Source organism: Hippocampus bargibanti, linkage group LG13 (genome assembly GCF_051943395.1).
Source record: "Hippocampus bargibanti isolate YZ-2025 linkage group LG13, ASM5194339v1, whole genome shotgun sequence".
Classification (NCBI taxonomy): Eukaryota; Metazoa; Chordata; class Actinopteri; order Syngnathiformes; family Syngnathidae; genus Hippocampus; species Hippocampus bargibanti.
In genome coordinates, this window is record NC_142746.1 from 9,949,293 (window position 1) to 9,956,261 (window position 6,969).

At 40.7% G+C, this 6,969-nt stretch overlaps 1 protein-coding gene across 1 annotated transcript in view; it reads right to left on the reverse strand.

Moving 5' to 3' along the window:
* Positions 1-3,595, reverse strand: part of cdh5 (cadherin 5) — a 33,691-nt gene extending 30,096 nt beyond the window's left edge. Inside the window, exon 1 of the mRNA XM_089012227.1 lies at positions 3,179-3,595. The gene's annotated coding sequence lies outside the window, so the exon portion shown is untranslated. The remainder of the gene's footprint in view (positions 1-3,178) is intronic.
* Positions 3,596-6,969: the final 3,374 nt, after the last annotated feature.

Below are 6,969 nucleotides of genomic sequence, written 5' to 3' on the forward strand. Positions count from 1 at the left end.
GTTTAGCGAATTACCCCAACAAAAGTGATGCTTTTTGCTCTGTCTTGTTTTTTTTTTTTTTGTAAAAGCTGCTTTTGACACAGCTCCACTTTTACCCTCTGACAACTGTAAGCGTGTGTGAGTGTGTTGAGATTAAAACAGGTTTAATCGCAAAGCAGCTTCAAACAATCTGTCTGCTTGCAAGTCACTCCAGCACGTGCAACACACACACACACACACACACACACACACACACACACACACACACACACACACACACACACACACATACACACACACACACACACTCACACACAAACTCATAAAGTGCGCTTTGTCAAGTCAGACGAGTGCGTGGAGGTTGTCCGGGGCAATGTCACCATCATTTGGTCTGACGCTAATAACCAGCCGTCATCTGGGCACAATTGACGGCCTCGGCCAGCTTTTAATGAAGACCAATTATGGCCCATGAATGGAACTGAGAGTTTTTGGTGTGCAGAGTGGTGGTGAGAATAATGGTTATCCATCTTTAAACGGAGTTTCGGCAATTGAATGGACGTCATTATCGACAACTTATAAAAATTTCGAGCCATTTAAAATAAATGCTCCTTGATTCATGTCAAGTTCTATTATACTGTCATGATGGTCAACTCTTCCAGTATATAATACTTTAGTGGGAGCAATCCCGCCATTCGGAACACATTGCAGTACTTTTCTTTAGTTTCAAAACTGACATTGGATTTATTCAACAGAGATCCTAAAGTTTCAACGAAAACATCACAGCCATGTTGGGAAACAAACTGTATCGTACAAGGAAGTACCGAGTTGGAATCTCTGCAAAGCTGGTTACATTTCAAGACAAAAATAGCAACAATGATCACAACAAAAAAATGGAAAATAACGAAGGAAGCCAAGAAACAAAAAGGCATTGACTGAAAAAAGGTCAAACTCACAAACACGGGCTGGGCGGGAGACTATTTGACAAGGGACACAGTAAACATGGACTATTTATATACACAACCAATGGGCCAAAGACGTATTTCCATTGTAGCGGCACAAACACATCATAGGATATTTTCCTAGCTAAGCCTTCACAAGTCACCAACCGATGCATTCTCGGTTTAAGCAAGCTGACAAGAACATTGTCCGGGTATGCAAAGTATTTATTTATTTATTTATTTATTTATTGTACTTTCAATTGGAACATTTCATGGGAGGTGACTGATGACGTTTTGCAATATCACAATGAGAAAAGAATGCAAATTGAAAAACAGATAAGTGCTATCACCAGGAAATGCGGGTACAGGAAGTAAGGTTTCTGAAACTAGAGGAAACGATGATTTCAAAGTAAAACAAGACTCGAAACATGAAAGACTGTATTAGAAGCAGTTTGCATTTTTTTCAACGTAAAAAAGAAAATAATGTATTTTAATAAAATAACATTATATGTCACAGCAACAATTTATGTAAATTGAAGTATTTTTTTAATTTATGTAATGCATTGTTATTGTTATTATTATTACTCTTCATTTGTATGCAAAAATGTCAGTTTAAATCAATGGTGATCTTTCCCAAAGCAATCAGCATGCGACTTCTGCCAAACCGCTATCATCACAGCTGGACAGCTTGTCAAGCACTCTGACATCCATCTGTATGAATGAATGAATGCCTCTAATCATGCCCGCGTGTCTGTGCATGTGTGTAACGGCGGGACAGCCAAGTCTCCCAGATGGTACCCAAAGGATTTTCTCAGTTTACTTCCCAACCCCCCCGCACCCCCATCCCCCCACTACATATTTGCCTCTCCAGGAATTAGACCAATGGCTTTAGTTGGATGGATGGCTTCCGATGCAGACAAACAACAAATCAAATCACCTCTGTCTCCCTCTCTGATACAAATCCATAGATGAGAAAAGGGGGCAGGGGGGAAGATAAATAAATTGTGCAGATACCGCAATTGGAAAAAAATCGCTGAAAACTTCCTTTCGCGTGAGATGGCAACACATCGGCTACTGAGTGGCTAAATTCACACAAAACTGCACAAGGGTACCGTTTTGAATTTGGTTGTAATCGTTCCGAGAAGGAACGGCATATGCAGTATAAGCACCTGCATAGGCATAATAGTATATTGTTGTACATAATTATATATCTAATAATCTAAAATATCTAAAATAATATATCCACTTGTAATATAAAATATAAGTATTTCTGCGGAAGTGTGTGTAATAACAGCACTGATTTTGATTGGGAGGGATGTCAGTGCCTTTTTTTTTGCGGCTGAAATTTGTTCAGTGGGAATTTCAGTGCTGTTGGGCAGACGATGGGTGGATGATGAATGGATGGATGGATGGTTTGGGTGGGTTGGGTTGGGTTGGGTTGGTGGGTTGAGGCTTGATTTGGGTGGGATGAATGGATGGAGCATCAGCACAGAGCACAAATGCATTTGTAGAACTGAGAGTTGCCGCTTGGAATTGAACCGGATTTACATGGGTCAAGAGATGTGAGCCAATCTCTCTTTGGTCAATGGACGCTACAGCTTTCACATTTAGCTTGTACAAGATTTGTGTTCATCTTCAGCATGACGTATATGATCCAACGGTGAAGTGACCCTTTGAAACACTCCTATTCTCTATCACTGCTTCAAACAATAAAGTGTATGCAGGAAAAGTGGTTCAGATTGCACAACTGTCTGTGTCTGACGTCTGATGTGTTGTATTATTATTTTATGTTAACTATATATATATTGCTTGGGTCGAAGCCATGTCTAATAGGCAAAATTAGATAGATGTATAGATGTGGTGCCACCGTGTGGTATTTTGGAGCCCAAGAAATTACCCGTAGTACCTACACTTGGGTGATCCAAGGTGTTTTTTTTTTAATTAAGCACTACCATTCCAGAATCATGTCAGAATGATAAAACATCAGAATCAGATATTATCCATAGCTAAAACAAACTAAAGTTTTGACCTTTGGCTCTTTGTGGGAGATTGTGATTATTGTTTTTTTTGGTCTGGTGTGTCAAAGGGTGCCAAATAAAGTGGCCATGTGAGTCGAATCATCACAAGATCTCTTTCTCACAATATGATTTTTTGTGTATTCTAAAATTAACAGCATCAAATGCATAACGTTGCCTTTGCATGCCAACTAACTCCGCGCGTGTCTCTAATGAACTATCCTGTGAGCAGAATTAAACTCTTACCTCTCAGTGTTTTGATGTCCGAGAACCTCCAAATCCTTTGCGAATCCCGTATGGTTCCTCGTAAAATCGATTTCTTACCAACCGCCCTTCCAAGATTCAGAAAGAGAAGTGATGACCACCAGCCAAATGCACTCCCAGAGGGCAACCAGGGTATGTTTTGGGAGCACCAACAAGTTCTCTCCTCCTCCTCTTTCTCCTTCTCTTCCTTTTTTCCCTTCCCTGTTGCTTGTACTTTACCCTTAGTGTCTTTCACAAAACCCCAAAAAAGAAAAAAAGGAAAAAAGGTTACTGCCCACTTCCTTTTATTGTTATTGTGTCCACTCTTGCTACTGTTTGTTTTCCTGTCCTAGAGGGAAAGACCACTACCACCAAGCATACGCAGTAACAGTGAGCTTCTTTTTCAGGGGTGCGCTTGGTTGAAATGATGAAGCAAGTGTGAGGAGAGAGAGAGAAGGCAAGAGACAAGGAGGGAGGGTGGGACGGATGCAAGGGGGGGGGGGGGGGCATGATGGGGAGCTAAGTGAAAGAGTGGAAAAAGGGAGGAGAAAGGAGGAGTGGATTTATTATTCATGTGTTTGCGATAAGGATTAAGTTAAACAGGTTATTGGGGATAATCCAGAGATTTCACCACATGAGGCGCCCGTGTGTGTGTGTGTGTGTGTGTGTGTGTGTGTGTGTGTGTGTGTGTGTGTGTGTGTGTGTGTGTGTGTGTGTGTGTGTGTGTGTGTGTGTGTGTGTGCGTGTGTGTGTGTGTGTGTGTGTGTGTGTGTGTGTGTGTGCGCGTGTGTGCGTGTGCGTGTGTGTGTGTGTGTGTGTGTGTGTGTGTGTGTGTGTGTGTGTGTGTCAGACAGAGATCTTGTCTAAGCCGATAAATGAGATGAGAGCGACGCCCTACTACAAACACACACTCACAAAATTATCGTAATATCTTTCGCTCACACACAACACACCGACACACGCACACAAACACACACACACATACACACACACACAAGTAAGTGTCTTTGACTATGTAGGTGTGAAAGTGCATGTGTGTGTCTTTGTGTGTGTGTTTGCACTTTAATGTGTGTTTGCAATTGGGTGTTTGTGTGTGTATATTTTTCAAGGAAAATATGCTCTTGAATTCCAACATTTTCCCCTCAAGACCCATCTTTTTTGCTCAAAATGTCGCTTTGTCTTTCAGCTGGTAAAAATAAATACATAAAAAATAAGGGAAAGGAACAAAGGAGGAAACAAATATTTACTTTAAAATGCCCAGAGTAAATAGGTGCATCCCGAAATGGCGTTGAGTTCCTTAAACCTTCTCATAATACACACCACATGTTTTCTTCCCGAGAGTGGTGTTCAAAGAAAGCCTCAGATTGAGTGACATGCCATTTGACCATCTTTGGAACGGTGGCTTTGATCTGCAGCAACATTTGTGGGCTTTTCTTTCCAAAAATGTACTCCCCCAAAAGACGTATCTTGTTTCCTGTTTTTTTGTTATTGTTGTGCTTTACGCTTTTTAATGACTGAAATAGAAAACAGAATGGCAACAGCATTACACAATTTAGTGATACGTACTCATGTGGTGCGAACGACTCGTGCAACGTGCTAAACCAGGGATGTCAAACTCATTTTTTTACCGCGGGCCGTATTGTAGTTACAGTTTCCTGTCGAGGGATGTTATGAATCCTTTAGAATTTTAATCCTCTCCACATATTGCATATCTAGCGCACAACAAATTAATGAATATCTAGTTTTCAAATCTGAAGTCAACAATAATGACTGTTATTGTGGTTTACATATGACAATTTGAAACTTTGTTTCGGGCTTTTGCAAGCATTATGGTATTTTCATACTTAATCTGCTTTCGCGGGCCGAATACACTAAATTAATGTGGTGGGCCAGATATGCCCCCATACCTTTGACTTTGACACCAGTGTGCTAAACTTTATTTTGATTCTAATGATTCTTGTACTGCCATTGTTCCAGTTGATTGCAACATTAAAGCCCTTCTGTTTTGTCACTCTAAAAATAACAGTATGATCATATTAGCTCAAATTGCTAACAAAATGCTAAAATAACGAGCTCGGAACATGCTGGCCCTTTTTGTTTTTGAATGAAGGGAAAAGTAAATGTGAGAGCAAACAATCTTTCCACCCAATAATTGCTCAGCACCCTGTTTTGTATTTCTCTTGTCACTTCAAAGTGCTTCTTAAAAAACATCTTCCTTCCTTTGCCTTTTAAGTGACTTTTCCCCCCCAAAACAAAAAAGTCACAATGTGTTGGTTCCGGAAGTTTGACGGATTTTAGACACCCTTGCCCAATCAGAGCCCGCGGGTGGGCAGGATTAAGAGACTGATTAAGTAATCTACTTGTCATACCACAAAGTCACCATGATGAGGTTTGGAGAAGCTCGTTTAAAATCACTGACGCTGTGGGAGGTGCATTGAGCAGGCAATTAACTCTGTAGCAAACCCTCGAGGCATCAACTTTCTCACACACACACACACACACACACACACACACACACACGCACGCACGCACGCACACGCACACACACACACACACACACAAAATCACAGCCAGATAGTTGTTCTGCTTGGAGCAACATGGAAGTGGTTGGATTGTACAAAAACAAAACTTCCCCCAGAGGTTGCGCAAAGCTGACGGTCTGTAACTAGTTCATTCCGAATGTCCAGTTGCAGAAGTCTCAACAAGTAGATCTCCAGCTTTTTTACAGTAAACTGAATTCAGAGATTAATTCCTAAATACAATGTACGCAATTGAAGATAATTTTTGAAAATGTCAAAGTACTAGTGGTCTTTCTTTTTAGTATTTCAGTTTTTCAGATTTGTGGGGGTGTGGCTAAAATGCTGGTCAAATGGTGTGTTTGGGCCCTGTTATCAGTACCTTCTCCCAGCTATGAAATAATCTAATGCAGGGGTGACAAAGTACTTTTTTTGCCACGGGTCCCATTGTAGTTACGGTTTCCCCTCAGGGGCCATTATGAATTTGGGGAGTCTTTCAGAATGTTTCATCGCCTCCATATATTACATACAGAATGCACAACAAATAAATGAATAACTAATTTTTATAGAATAATAACTGTTATTTTGGTTTACACCCGACAATTTGCAATTTTGGTTCAGGCTTTATTGATCATCATGGCACTTGAGATGCTTGATTCACTTTTGCGGGCCAAATAAATTCATGTGGCATGCCATATTTGGCCCCCGGCCCTGGACTTGGAGACCTTGTCACAGGGCCACAATTTTTGCCACTGTGTCTATTTTTTTTATCATACTGGATATGGATATTCAAATCATGGTATTATTTAACAGTTGATCGTTGAAATTCAGAATCCAAGGAAATCACATTTTGCCATCTCTTTGTTCACTCTGTGTCAGCGGTTGGGAACTTCTTAACTCCCATAATGCACGTGTGTACATGAGAGTGTCATTTTAGATAGACAATCTGGGGAACAAGGCCAAACGAGTAGACACGTCACTTTCAGCAACAAAACGGCTTGAATTGGACATTAATAGCAAATATGTTTAAATAATGGAATTAACATTGATGCATTTGAATAGTTCCATGAGGAAATCTGGGGGAATGACGAGCCGAGTGTTGCGTGTCATCTGTCTCTGCGAAGAATGACGTCTGTCCCCACGCCCATCAAATGCAACATGGCAAACATGACAGAAAATCTCTTGTTTACCCGCTGTTTTGCCTCCTCTGTGTTTGTGCTATAACTCGCTGCACTCATGGCCTACTTTCCTGAAAAAAAAAAAAAAAGAAAAAAAAAC